At 40.2% G+C, this 15,603-nt stretch overlaps 1 protein-coding gene across 4 annotated transcripts in view; it reads right to left on the reverse strand.

The window, feature by feature from the left end:
• Positions 1–15,603, reverse strand: part of ARHGAP6 (Rho GTPase activating protein 6) — a 348,770-nt gene that overhangs the window by 76,434 nt on the left and 256,733 nt on the right. The window contains exon 2 of one of the 4 annotated variants that reach the window (XM_061627101.1): positions 3,962–4,164. The exons of 2 other annotated variants lie outside the window; for them this stretch is intronic. The gene's annotated coding sequence lies outside the window, so the exon portion shown is untranslated. Of the gene's footprint in view, positions 1–3,961; positions 4,328–15,603 lie in introns of those variants that run through there. One more of the 4 variants, XM_061627100.1, reaches the window with a different exon arrangement.

Raw genomic sequence — 15,603 nt, forward strand, 5'->3', positions numbered from 1 at the left:
TTAAAGATGTTTTAAATTGTCTAAATATGTGGTTTATTGTATTTGATGTATGACTGTTGTGAACCGCCCAGAGAGCTTCGGCTATGGGGCGGTATATAAATTTAATAAAATAAATAAATAAAATAAAATTACTCGCTGCAACATTCCTCTTAGGCACAAACTTCCTGCAAAGCAGAAGGCATACGTAGTCCACACTTACAATTTCTTACTAAATTAATAGGCACACTATTTATTTACTTCAGCAACTGTATAGTTTTTTATGAAGATTGTCTAAGTGGCACGAACAAATAATGGATGTGACAATGCAAAATAAATAGTACAAAAATTAACAAAACAGAAACATCATGCTTACTTCTGAGGCTTCATTCACCTATCTATTAAAACAATCCCAAGCCCGCTGTGCCCAAAAGAGCTGTGGGGGACTTTTGTGGCCACTCAGGTTATGGAGGGGCCTGGCAAGCAGCTTCAGCCTGCAGACACACATTGTGCCAATGCTGGAAGTGAATGCGGCTGATGTGAAGGCTATTCAAGTTTGCCCCACTCCTCTCCTCGTCTCTTCATTTAGCTGGCTACCCACAGTCCCATCAATGTATTGGGGGGCTGAACAGGAATTCTTTGCTCATTAGCTATTTGACTTTTGTGCTGGATTTTTGTATACATATTTGAAAGCAAATCATTACTAATTAGCAGGGTATAACTATTACAAGCAGTATGACAGCAACGGAGTAATCAGAATATTTTTATAATTAACAACACAATAAGAGAAGAGTGTACATGCACACCTTTGTTTTCTTCTCTGGTGACGGAATACACTTTAAACTTATTCTCATCTTCCTTTCCATAGGTTGACTAAAAGCATGGAGGGTGAGCAGGATCAGGCTTCCACACTAACCTGCACTGGTTCCATCTCAACCTTGGTGAGGTTCAACAGAAGGTGAAAACTGGGCTTCTCTATGCACACAGCTGTGTGCTTGTAAATTATTCTACATGATCAGGAACCTGTTGGAAGTGTTGTTGTAATGCAACTTGAACTTGGTGGGTTTGCATGGCGATAAAGTAGACAGAGAGAGGAACCTCCAAGTTTTTTTCACCGTCTTTCTGACCTAACCTGAGGTTGACCTTTCTTCAGGTGTAAACTGACACTCTTAGGGTTGCTGATCGAATTCCCACTTCCTTCTCCTCCTCCTTTGCCTATTCCTTGGAGTGAAGACATCTTTGCTTTGTCTTTCTCTCCAGCAGCAGAGATCAAAGACCAAGCATGGGTCTTTGCATCTCCAACTTGGTGAGGAACTCTTTTTTGATGAAGTATGTATTTCCTATAATAAATAAGCTTTCTTATTTCCTAATCCTAGATTCTAAGTGTGATTATATCCAAGGAAGAGGTGTGCTACTTCAGGCAAAACTCTGTGAGCTACTCTGTCAACAGAACCCTCACTATGAGATATCGCATCCTAAATTTACAGAAGGATCTGTGTGCCTACCGGGGTTGGTGCCAACAGGCAGCCAGACCGGGCACTGACTGAGGGTTCCTTAGGGCCCCTCCTAAATCTGTAAGCTGTGGCATTAGTCCCAGGTAAGGCCCAAAAGAGTACAGAAAGTGGGCAGGCCTGGCCCTACAGAGCAGCAGGATGGGTGGAGAGAAGAGCTAGCCAATGCCTTCTGGCAGACACAATAGTCGGCTGCCTTTTTTTTGCGTGGTGATTCTAACCGAGTCTCATTTTCTCCTGCTCAAGGCCCTGCGGGGGCTTCCTTGTCACCACCCCCAGGACTGAGTGGTGGCAATTTCCAGCTGCTCATCTTCACAGTGCGGGATTCCAACTGGCCACTCTGGGGACAGCCTTGCTGAGTGCTGACATCATCCAGATCTTTCCACTCGTAGGTGGGAGAAAGCCAAGAAAGTCTGTCCCCATGGTGCCATCACCCTCCTCTCCCTACGTGCAGGGCAACTAAGGCAGCAGTGGCGGAAGCTGACTCCCCCTGACAGGCTGAAGCCAAGGAATAGGAGGTGGCAGTAGATGCTGCAGCTCTGACACTGAGCCTACCACCAGTAAGTGGGAGGCTTGCGGGGGCTGCAGATATGTACAGGGGGCCTCCCCCCCCAGATTCTGCATTTCTTGGGGAGCAGGAGGAAGAGAACCTCTTTGGGATGCCTTAAATGAGTCATGCAGTGGGCTTCTTGGGAGTCAGCAGAGCGGGCCTCAAAAGGAGGTAAGGAGGAGGCTTGGTGGGCATCCTCCCCCTAAGCAAGGCACCCTCTTCTCCCCACCTGTTTTCATCCTCCTCCTCCTCTTGCAGCACTAGGCCTGGATCTAGAATATTGGTCAACATTTGTTTTAGTTTAAAGAGGTGGGGCTATGAGGAATGGGTGTGGTTTAAGGGGGGCAAGGTCCCCCAATACCCCATGTTGAAGGGTCTCTAGAGACCTGGAGCTGGCCCTAGTGCCTACAGCTCTATGCACACAGAAGCCCTATTCTCACCTTCTGCTATATATATGTAAAAGGATGGGTGCAGCACCAGGAAAAGAGATTCTACACCCTCCCTCTGCATTCAGTCAAAATGTAGAATGGAAAGTAAGAAGAGGGCTGCAGTTTTCCTTGAAAATTAGACATGCATATACTTGCATCTCCCTTCTCCAGACTTATCTTGCCAGAGCATTCCTGTAACTTAAGAAAGTACATGTTGCATTTTATACAGTCATTAGACCAACATGAAAGGATTTCTCCCAATGACTGCCTTTCATTCCTTTCCCATGCCAAAGCTCCTCTAACCCTCTTTAGGAAGTGTCACATTGGTGATTAGGTTGGATCAAAAGGGAACCCTTTGCAATCTGTAATCTTCAGTGCTCTGAAATTCAAGAAGTTCAAGATGCTGCCCTTTAGTTTCATTCTTTGTTTTAAACAGTACATTTATTTTGGACAGGGAAAAGGAAAAAAATAGCCATAAAATTTCCCACTGTTATGAAAAACAGAAACAATTGCTAGAGTGACAATATCCTCTTGAAACTGAGCCAGAAGATGACCAGCTTTTATTTGGGACTATACTGTGCAACAATTTATACATCTGAAGGTTCAGCTCGGGGATGACAGTCTGGGGGCTCACTCTAATCTCCAGACAAAGATCTGGAGGCTAGAAGGTGCCATCAAGTAGCATTTATGCCATTCAAGTAGCATTTACCATACATGCATACTTAGGCACAATCCATGTTATTAGATACAAAATCCAAGAGAGATTTAACTTTAAATTGGAAACCACTTCTGCTTCTGAAAACATTACAATGCTTTCTCTTATTTATGAGTGAAACTATAAACAATCCATCTTGTTTTAAATTTGGCATGGCTGCTAGGGGCCAGAAAATTGTTATATCAATCAGATCAGGTGCACAGGTCACTAACTAAGCATCCCTGGTTAGTTTGATTTATAAAGTTTGGAGGAAAACCATGAATACATGCAGTTATAGTATTGACTGCATTAAGCATCGTCTACTATGTAATATGCCCCACCTTACTGCTATCAATAACTAGAGTTACATAGCCCGTATTGTATGTTCACTTACAAACATGATAAAAACTTATCAGAGACTTCAAAGGACTTTTAGCTAAACGAACTAGGTCTAGTCATATAATTGACTTTAATTACACACCACCACTGCTGATTGAAGGGTTTTTGCCCCTGTCAGGCTTGTTAGCAGTACATGCAAAGTCATGAAAACCGACAAAATAAAAGGTCTTTGAGAACTCGCCCCTTGTTGACTTCTTAGCCTGCAAAGTGGCAGGTAGAACTGCTTCTCTTACTAAGCAAAAAATATGTTGCAAATGGTGAAAAGTTGTTTGGGTGGGGTTGTTGTTTTTCCTGTCACGTTAGCTACAGCAAGTAATTAAAACTGAGTGAGTTAATCCATCGAAGTACTATTATAAAACAACCACCACAATTGTGCTCCAGAATCACATAACTATTTTCTTACCCATTAACCCAAGTCTGCTTTTCAGCGGATGTCCTTCGTTAACTTCATAAAACCAAACTTGATGAAGATGAATCCAGTGTAGAAGTCTTTATTGGAAGAGGCATACATTTTCCAAGAGCCATATATATATCAGGTATCAGAGACAGGTCAAGCTGTAATTCCTACAATCCCTTTAGATGCCACAGATTTTTACCGTCATAAATCTTAAGAATCAAAAAGAAATGAAGATGAATGTCTTAGCTGGACTCCCAAGTAAGCATTGCAAAACGCTGGCTGAGTGTGCCTGTTAGAAAAAGGTACGATCTGTAACTGCTGTTTATTCCAATAAGATTGTTTTGAAGCAGTGCAAGGAGTGATTATCTCTCCCCTCCTACCAAAGTAAGTCCTCTTCCACATGGCTATACAAATGCAGAACTGCCCTGTAACTGTGCAAACTTTCCTTATTAGGAACACTCCAAGGAATGCTGCACACATCTGGTAAAATCCCTTTGAGTATGGTAAAGACATCTAATGTTCTTTCTCGTCCAGGACAATCAGTCCTTTATTTTTAAGCCTTTTCTGCAATTTCTCTGATCGTAGCAAACAAGAAGTTGCAACACTGCAAACATACAGTAAAACCAAAGTCCCACATATGCTTAACAATTATACATAAACTGACAAGCGATTCTTAGAAAAATGCAACATTTTTAAAATAAGCAGATAACATTTTACTGCTAAAATTGGTTGAAGGGAAGATACCATGCACCAATCCATCCCAACTAATTTCTATTGTGATCTGGGTTTTTAACTGAAGATTAAAAGTAGCATTTCCTGCATCTGAATCCCAAATAAAAACATTACATTGTTTAGATGTATATTCATCTTGTTTAACGTGGAATATAAATTATTCAAACAATACAAGGTAAATTCAATGACCCTTTTGATGGTACATGTGAGTATACCTTTTATAATGTCATTTTTCTTTTTTATCTCTTTCTGTTCTCAAGAAAGTTAATTTTAAGACTATTCTTTCAAAGAACTTGCTAGATATATATTGTATAAAGTAGTTAAAACATAGCCATGTTGTCCTTAAAAAAAAAAGACTGTCCTTTTGTGAAAATGCCTTATTAACTGCTTAAGCACCAAGCATACATTACTGCAATGCATTTGAAGACTGAAATCTTCCAATTAGTATGAAATATGGCTGCGAGTTCAGCACAAATCAAGGTGTTGTTTTTGACCTAAAAAGTCCTGAACAACTTGCGACCAGCCATCACAAGGGGCCCCTTCACCAAATGAACCTGCCTGTATATTAAGTTTCCCTATTATTGGGGTTGTGCTGCACATTTCTGGAGATAAGGTGGGTGGCCACAAAAAACAGGGCCTTTTCTGTTGTGGCAGCCAAGTTTTGAACAGCCTGTCTTCTTCCAACAGTTACCTTCATTAAGCTTCTAAGAAAGATCTCTAAGATGGTTAACATGATCAAAACGCATCTTTAAAACAATTAAAAAAACTACCCAATTAAATTAGGAAGAGGTCACTGTGTCACAGTTTCCTCAGCTATAGTGAGATTTGTATTTCTACTTAAATTGTGGAAATCCTTACTAAATATGCATACATTCATACAAAGTAGCACATGATTTTTGTGTGTATGCGAATTCATGCCCTCTTTTCTGGTGACCCTGTTTCCTCTTTTTGGTAACCCTAAGTTACCATTCTACATAGGAAACTAATTCGGCTTATTCTTCCAGTCACTCCCACCACACCTTCCCTTGCTTTTTCCAGCTCAAGCTACTGATCCACTCAAGATACACTATGAAAGAGCCATTAACAGCTGTGACAGCTATAAGGAACTACTGTGTTCAATGGAATCTCTCTGAACGCCAGATACCAAGGACAAACAGCTATTTGTTTAGATTTTCCAAGACCATAAAATACAAAATAATTAAATGCTTTTGCCTTCGCAGAGGCATTTGGATTGCCAGTGTAGATGATACAAGTTCAGGGCTAGAAGGAGACAAGCAATTTACTCAAGGAAACAAACTGAATAGAAGTGTGAGGTTGGATCAGAGCCTCCATCAAATAAATTTTCCTTCCAAAAATTACACCTCAGACTTGACCCAATATTTACTGCAATGTGGTGGTATGCCTTGCTCAGAACTTCTCCTCTTCTTCTCATTCCCAACTTCCCATTTTTCAGAGATAAAGGAAAATAAAAACCAGGCAGCTACACAAAACAACTCCGTTCCACAATGCTTCAGCAACTTATGGAATCCACTGCTGAACAGTATGGCAATCGTCACTGGCTTAAATAACTTTTTTAAAAAACAGCAATAATCATGGAGGATATGTCTTTCAATAGCCACTACCTATTAGAGTTAAGAGGCAGTGTAAGTATCACATAGTGGGGGACAATAACAGATGAAAAGACTCACCTTCCCACTCTGCTTTTATTTACATATTTAAAAATATCTCTCCCACTATTCCACTGTATTTACAGTGCTCAGAGCAACTTATAACAGCTTTGAAAAACAAAACCCAACAGAAGTTAATAAATCAACAAAAACAACAGTAAAGACGGAAACAGGTGCAGGAGATAAAGTCAATCTAAAAAAGAAGGAGGAACAATCCACAAAGAATCTTCAGCTTGGCTGGTCAAGTTCTGCTGGAATTAAAAAGTCCTAACCAGGTGGTTCCACAATATATGTGTGGCCAAAGAAAAGATTCTTTCTTGTGCTCTTTTGCATTAGCTGCTTTTGGGTCAGGAAGAAGATTCTTCACTTCAGATCTCAGGGAACAGGCAGGCTAGTATGGTATCAGGTATCCTGGACACAAGTCACTTAAGACTTTAAAGGTAATAATGACCAACATTTTTAGTTGAGCCTGGAAATGAACTGACAAACAGTGCAGCTGTTATAATATAGGTATAATATGCTCTAATTGGTGAACACACTAGCATCCTTGCTGCCATATTCAGGAGTAACAGAAGTTTCTGGAGACTCTTCAGAAGGATTATCCATTGATCTGTAGAAGGTTCTCTTTACTCCTAAGCAGCATGAGGTTCTCTTTACTCCTGGGCATTCTATACAGCTGAAACCTGTACATATTCTGATGGCTTTCCTTAAAAATGAAATATGGCCTCAACACTAGATTTAGTAGGGAAACAAACAGCAGCAGCAGAAAAAAAGCTGCTTAAAAGGTGTTCATCCAGCGTACATACAGAAAATGAATGGTTCAACAAGTTCTGGCAATTGGCCTTAGTTTGGTGTAATTATGACAAAGATAACAGAAAAAAAATTCTGGAGTCAATTTATTGTTTATATGAACTACAAATTCATTATTAGCTGTTAGCATAAAGTATTATAGTACTTCATGACGTACGCTGGGAAAAATATGAACTTTTTCCTATAGTGTAGTGGTTAGAGTGTTGGACCATAACCTGGGAGACCAGGGTTCGAATCCCCACACAGCCATGAAGCTCACTGGGTGACCTTAGGCCAGTCACTGCCTCTCAGCCTCAGAGGTTAAATACCTCTGAATACCGACTACCATGAAAACCCTATTCATAGGGTCGCCATAAGTCAGAATCGACTTGAAGGCCGTCCATTTCATTTTTTTTCAAATATAAAAAGTGAGGATACTTAGATTTGCTACATGCATACAGTTTTTTATAATTAATTATATAAAAGGCAGGTTTGTATGTTTATAGCAAAAATTAAAAATTAAAAACAAACAAAATAAAGGTAACCCCATGCAGAACACATTGTATTTTGAACTCTCATGGGCATCTGGCTAGTCCAGATCTCTTCTTCCCCTTTCATTTCTATCCCAGAAACCCTATCAAAAAGAAAGAAAAATTCGCATATTTCTCTCACACTTCTAGCAATATCTCCTCCAATCTTCTTTCAACTATGCAATTTAACCCCTATTTTCTGTAGATTCAGAGCTGGCACTGTACAGTTTTCTCCTTCAATCTCACATGCAGGCATCCCATGCCTTACATCTCCACCATTCTTCCAGCTCTGCCTCAAAGTGGGATAACAAAGGTGCAAAATTTGGAATGAGACGTTGCTACTTTATCACCAGGTAGTAACCAGGCCCCAATATCCATCCTGTCTGCATTATTCATCCCTCTTCCATTGTGCTGGCATCTGCACATTGTTAATTGCTAACCTATAAGGGCAGGTAGCAAGGAAATGCTGCAAACTCTTTTTTAACGCCTTTTTTAAAGTTTTTTTTTTAAAAAAAAATGTTTTTAACGCTGTTTTGTTTTAATGTATTTTAAGGTCTGTTTTTATGAAGTTTTTAAGTGTTTTTAGCGCTTTGTTTGCCGCCCTGGGCTTCTGCTGGGAGGAAGGGCGGGATACAAATAAAATAATAAATAAACAAACAAACTCTTTTGGAGTCTTCTACTGCCACCAGCTCTGAGCCTCAACTAAATCAAAATAAACTATGATTGTCTTTTGCATTTTGTCTATGGCTGCTTATAAACTTTTTGCCTTTTTCCAAACTAGCAGGTTTGGTGCAATTTATTCCCTGAATAAGAAACTGTGTGTGGTCCTAAGAAAAATACAAATAAATGCTGCAGTTCTTAAGTCCCTCACACATTTACTATGTTTGATTCATGCTGCTTAACATTCATATGTTATACTACCAAAAGGGAATGTACATTGTCAAACATTAGTGCTGGTTTATTTCCCCCTCCCAATAGTTCATATCATGAAGTCCATGGAATAGTATATTAACAGACACAACATGTAGTGAAAAATGTAGTGTAAACTAAGAACCAACTAATGGCATATGATCACCATCAACTTAACTGAGATGGCAAGCGTGCCACTTTGCTCATTAAAACGGGATGCATGAGTCCCAAGGGTTATGGTTTGGATTCCAGAAATCTTTGTATGAAGAAGCCCAATTTTCTGTTCAGGCTCCTAGATAATTGACCGCCCCAGCAAATTCCTGAACTTGTTTATTTATTTATTGTATTTATATACCACCCCATAGCCGAAGCTCTCTGGGTTTGTTTACAGTAACTAAAAACATTAAAAACAAATATACAAATTTTAAACACATCTTCTAAAAACAATTGAAAACACAATTTAAACAATTTAAAACAATTTAAAAACACATGCTAAAATGTCTGGGAGAAGAGGAAGGTCTTGTTAAGGAATAAGACAATAGGAATCATGTTAACAGCAGCATTCTCTGCACAATTTATCTCCGCTACTGCAAGTCTCCCCAACCTGCCTGCCCCCCCCACAGCTGTTACTGCTCCCAAGGATCTCTTAACAGAGCTCAGCTTGTTTTCTATCCTTTCTTCCCTTCTCTTGTTGTGTCTGCTGTGTCTCCTTTTCCTGAGCTGAAGCATGGTGTTGACTCTACCTCCTACAATTAATCTCTCTTCCTTTATTCTTCCTAGCTAACACCTCACCCCAAATTTGTTTTCTCTCCTCTCCATTCCTGAAATGGACAAATCCTAACTGTTCCTACCACCACCTTCCTCTGTCTCTTTGTGGCCTCCCTCTAGCTGAGTTTCCCTCTTCCTCTCTGCCTTTTCCTTTGTTACACCCTGGTTTTTTAGGAAGGGGCAGAAAGTTACACAACGCTGCTCTACACAACAGTTTTGTGAAAGGCACAATCTTTTCATAAATAAGATATATTTGTAAACACATAATGACTTGCGTTTCGTGAAGGTTAGTTCTATGCACACACAGGCACGCATAGGGGGCAGACAGCAAAGTCCTTAAGAGCTGAGAAAATATAAAGGTGTAGAAAAAGGGATGGTGGTTCACCTCAGCCTGCTAGCAGCTCTTTCACTTCTGATGATATAACAGTAAGAGAGAAGGGAAACCGAATTCAACTTCTATTTCTGATATAACTCAATGTTGTATTGGAGTTTGGCACACTAGGTAGGACCAGGGCCTGCCCCAGGCATGCTGGGGTCCTTGGTTACCAGCCTGCCCTGGGCCCCTCCACTCCCCCTCTGCGATTTGCAGAACTTAAGCATCCATGGGCAGCAAGACAGGAGCTTCCGCGCTGCCCGCCATCCCCCCGCTTCACCTACCTTTCCATTGTTTTTTGCGGCGTATGCAGGTTTGCGATCAATCAAGATGGCGGCTGAGGTTTCCCTAAGGGTCTGAAGCCTCTGCCGCCATCTTTGTTGATGGTAGCAACGCACGCGTGCAGCACACATGCGTGCCATCAGCCAAGATGGCGGCAGAGGCTTCAGACCCTTAAGGAAACCTTGGCCGCCATCTTGATTGATGGCAAATCTGCGCACTGCAAAAAACAATGGAAAGGTAGGCAAAGCAGGGGGATAGCGGTCCGTGGATGCTTCCACTGATCGCAGAAGGAGAGCGGAGGGCCCCCTCTAGCTCCAGGGGCCCTCGGGACAGTGCCCCACCTGGCCGCTCTTTAGAACCGGCCCTGGGTAGGACTAAGCTACTTTTTAATCTGTGTTCACTTCCATATTGGGGAGATAATTAGTGGATAAAGAAAAGGGAGTCCATATAGCCATAATACTGAATTCAATAAGTTTTCCAACTATGAACAGAGGAGCGAAAATTAACCAATTTTTAATGAAGTAGTAATTTTCAATTGTTTTCATAAGAATGTACAAATCTCTAGTAACGAGCAACATTAAGGCCGCAATGAAAGTAGGCTCTAGTGAAGTCTGGCCTTGCCATTAAATCTGGCCTTGTCCCAGCCCTGTCTTCATCTCTTCCCAGCCCAAACACCAACATAAATCCATCCCTATAATTCTATTTACTTATTTATTTTAAATAATGATAGCTTACTCCAAAGATCTCAGGGCAGTAACAGACATTCAATAAGACAAACATAACAAGGTAATAACAGTAACAATTTAAAACACAATATATTATCTTAGCTAAACAGTGCTCTCTTTTTTCTGATAATAAATGTGGCATCAGTACTCTTATCTTCAGTTGGTAGCCCAGCTACGTCCCTATCTGGACAGCGACGACCTCGCCTCAGTTGTGCATGCTCTGGTAACCTCTAGATTGGACTACTGCAATGCGCTCTACATGGGGCTGCCTTTGAAAACAGTCCGGAAACTACAGCTAGTGCAAAACGCAGCAGCCAGACTGTTGACGAGGACCAGACAGTCCGCACATATAACACCTGTTCTGGCGCGTTTGCACTGGCTACCTATTTGTTTCCGGGCTAAAGTCAAAGTGCTAGTTTTGACTTATAAAGCCTTACACGGTGCAGGACCACAATACTTGGCGGAACGCCTCTCTCGATATGAACCTACCCGATCACTACGTTCAACATCAAAGGCCCTCTTTTGAGCTCCGACTCACAAAGAGGCTTGGAGGGTTGTAACGAGATCTAGGGCCTTTTCAGTGGTGGCCCCCGAACTATGGAATAGTCTTTCCGACGAGGTGCGCCTGGTGCCTACACTTCTATCCTTTCGGCGCCAGGTTAAGACCTTTTTAATTTCCCAGGCATTTTAACATATTTTATTGTTGTTAATATATACCAGGCTGTTAAATACTTAAATGTATGTTTTTAGTGTTTTATTGTCATTTTATTGTATTTTTTGCCTTGTATTCACTTTATGCTGTACACCGCCCTGAGAGCCTCAGGCTTTGGGCGGTATAAAAATCGAATAAAATAAATAAATAAATAAATAAATAAATAAATAAATATATTGGTGAAAGCACAAAAGGGCTGGCAGCAGCATACAATAATAATAATAATATGATGGTATTCTGATCTAGTGAGTATCATCACAGAAAAAGCACTTGAACTAATAGAACTGAACAAAAAAAAAATTGAATTTTCTGGGCTTAAGAATCTTCTGCATGAACTTCCTGGCTAACCTTAGATACTTCCTTAGAGTCTCCATGTATCTCCTGCTGTGAAATAGGGCAAAGGTCTCCTAGAATTTCTAAAAAAGGCAGAAACACTAAATTCATTAATATACTATGTATATGTGTTCATTGAGTTCCCCTACAGTCTGCACCTTGTCATCTAACGTTTTCTGGTCCACATGCACTTCAATAGGTTCTGTTTATGCCACACCTACACTTGGAACTGTGCTGTCTGCAACCTCTGACTTGCCTGGCTCTGCTTCCAAGGTCTATCCAGAAACATCCTTATTTTTTGTTTACATTCTTAGAGACAGGATGTGGTTGCAGGATTTTATTTCTTCTTTTGGCAATGCCATGATATTCTTACTCCAATATACTAGTTTCTGCATAGAACTTTACAGTTTTTTAAAAAATGCTTTAAGTGAGTATCAATTTCAAGCTACAATGAACCAAGTAGCAATCTTTGAATCAAACATCTTTTCCTATTTGTAATCCATTCAAAGCCATGACAAGCTTCTTGTAACTCTTTGAAAACAGCCCACCTTCCCAGAACTGGAGATGAACAATTCCAAGGGAGTTGGAAGAGGAGGACATCCCCTGACATAGCTGAGATAAAAACAACAAAGTGATTGCTTAGGACAAATGTTGAGAAATTAATACTGGGATACATTTACTAATTTATTTTCCAAATTATATATATATATATATATATATATATATATATATATATAATATATAATCACACATAGCACCTTACTCTGACTCTTCTATTTCTTCAGAATATAATTAATACTGGCCAGTTGAAACTGAGGGAGAAAGTGGCTCCAAGCAGCAGTTCCTCATCAGAGAGAGACAGCTGTAAGGGCTCCTGGAAACTGTTTCCCTTACATATTGTTCGTAAATATGCCTTCCTGTTTTTAGGAATCAGTGGCCTGGATCCCAACTTTTTGCTCTACTCACAGAAAAACCTCTTCCAAAAGCACAACTCGTCTTCTAGGAATCAAAGCCCTTCCGTTCACAGAGTGAAAGTTAGGATAAAAGCCCATGAAACACTAACTGTTCCCAGAGACAAAATCTGCATAGAATTCTGCATAGCTTGTGGTAATGTACCTGCTGCTCTATCCTGAAATTTGGTGGAAAAAGGACCCTAGGATTTGGTGGAAAGTTTCTAGGCAGTCTGCACTGCTAAGCTTTGCTAGAAGACACTGCAACAGTTCAGATATAACACTTCTGATATTAACTAATGCAAATAATTGTATTAACTTGAAGAAACAAAGGGGTCCCCACTAAATATATGCATCTTCTGAAATGGCCCGCTATGAATACACAAGTTTTTTAAAACTTTTTTTTGGTTGACTATACAGATCAGCAAGTTTCGCCCTGTTTTTACCATAACTATCCATCTTCTACCCTAAATGCTATTCCCGTACATCATTCTCGCTTAGCCAAGGAAGTTTACCCGACATCTAATTACTAAATTCTTTTAACTGTTCAAAATTACAAGCTAAACAGATAATTTGACTAGTGTTGCTTGTTGTATTGGTACTTTTTAAAATGGGGGGGGGAACCAAACATTGGCACATAACTTTCAGTGTTATGTCTGTGTAAAGAGAACCAAACTATATAATTCTGCCTTTTGTTGTAAAACAAGTAAACATTATTAATCGTATTTACATCAGTCAGGAAAGTTCAGAAACTCTACATTGTTATGTGTTAAACTACAGACCCTGAACAGGATAATAGATGTCAACATGTCTACATATAATGAATAAACTTAAAAAGAGTGTGTACTTAAAAAGCTGGGATCTCAGTTGTGACATCTAAAATATTGCTCAAGCTGGTTCTTGAGACTTTTGTAGTCAACTGCAACAATTGAGATTCCATGTGGGACAGCATCTTCCTGAACCCAAGTGACCACTAAAGTTCAACAATCGTTGCTCAACTTTTAGAATTCCTTTGTTCCAATAGTAAAAATATTAATTTGCAAGCATGTTTCAATAATATCATTGGAATTTCAACAAGTGTACTCAGAATGGCAGATCCAAGTATCTTTGAATATCAACACAATACCACAATACAACTAGTTTTCTGATTCCTGTAAAAAAAATATTTACATTGTACAAGGACTGTTGACATAGTTAGACATGTAATACAGTGTACACATTCTCCCCGCTTTCTTTAATAGTGTGTGCGTTATTTTAAATCAGGATACAAGATAAGGCCTATATGCAAAAAATCCATATTTGCAGCACCCTGGAAGAAACCCATTGTTTGAAACCTTTGCCCAGATCTTTATGGGGACAGTAAGCCCCCACCCGCTGACACACTATCAAAACTGAGGTCAGGAAAACATGTATATCATTACTGCTGCATTGCCTCTTATCACTTGATTCTGAGATATGTGCTGGAGTTGGCATAATTTTTCCCCTCAGTGTCTTACAGAAAGCCATGCTGCATGGTTCACCTGCACCACAGGCTCCTGTAGTCCATCAATTGCTGGGAAAGTCCTCTGTGAGGGAAACTTGGCTCAGCAATACGACATGTGAGAAGGATCTTGGAATTGTTGATCACAAGCTGAATATGAGCCAACAGTGCAATGTGGCTGCAAAAGAAGGCAAATGCTATTTTAGGCTGCATTAACAGAAGTATAGTTCTCAAATCGCATGAAGTACTAGTTCCCCTCTACTTGGCACTGGTTAGGCATCTTGAGTACTGCATCCAGTTCTGGGCACCACAATTTAAGAAGGATGCAGACAAACTGTAACAGTGTCAGAGGAAGGCAACAAGGATAATCAGGGGACTGGAAACAAAGCCCTATGAGGAGAGACTGAAAGAACTGGGCATGTTTAGCCTTGGGAAGAGTTGACTGAGGGGAAATATGATAGCATTCATCAAGCACTTGAAAGTTTGTCACACAGAGGAGGGCCAGATATCTTCTTGATCATCCCAGAGTGCAGGACATGGAATAATGGGCTCAAGCTACAGGAAGCCAGATTTCAGCTAAACATCAGGAAAAACTGTTTAACTGTTACAGCAGTATGACAATGGAACCAATTACAGGGAGGTGGGGGGTCTCCAACACTGGAGACATTCAAGAGGCAGCTGGACAGCCACCTGTCGGGAATGTTTTAAGTTGAATTCCTGCACTGAGCAAGGGGGTTGGACTTGATGGCCTTATAGACCCCTTCCAAGTCTATTATTCTATTATTATATTCTATGATGTTGCTGCCATATTCAACAAGGAGAAGCATGAGGAGAGTGTAGACAGTTGAAAATGAAAGACTGAAAGAACACAAAGGGAAACTGGAAGATGGGAGTTCAGAGAAAGAAGACAGTATTCACTATGGGTTGGAAAAGAGGTGGTAACGGAGACATGTATCTTGGAAAAGATAAAAAGGGTAGATAATAGATGCTTTGCAGAAAGAAGTCTGCAGACTATGGAGTCCTGAGAGGAAAAGAAGTGTTAAATAGAGGAAAAAGTAAAGTTAAAAAGCAGAACACTGTTAAAATTGCTTTTCTATCATTAACATAGCTAGGTGGCCTTTGTGAATACATGTGTAAAAGTGGCCCTCAGTTATTTGAGTTGTGTTGTTTTAAAGAAACAATTGTACGTTCGTTGTTCAAGTCATGTTAGCAAAATTTCCTTAATTATAAAGGAGTTAGGGTCAATTCCCCCTTTCTCCAAAACTTCTATAGCTATCATGGATGTACCTTTTTTTACATACAGCTACAACATACCTCTCCCCACTTTTTCTTTGACTGGGCAAACCCATAGAAGACAGAAGAAGAAGGCAATAATGTGGTTGGATTTTTGTTTTGGGC

This window comes from Rhineura floridana, chromosome 5 (assembly GCF_030035675.1).
Source record: "Rhineura floridana isolate rRhiFlo1 chromosome 5, rRhiFlo1.hap2, whole genome shotgun sequence".
In the NCBI taxonomy this organism is placed as follows: Eukaryota; Metazoa; Chordata; class Lepidosauria; order Squamata; family Rhineuridae; genus Rhineura; species Rhineura floridana.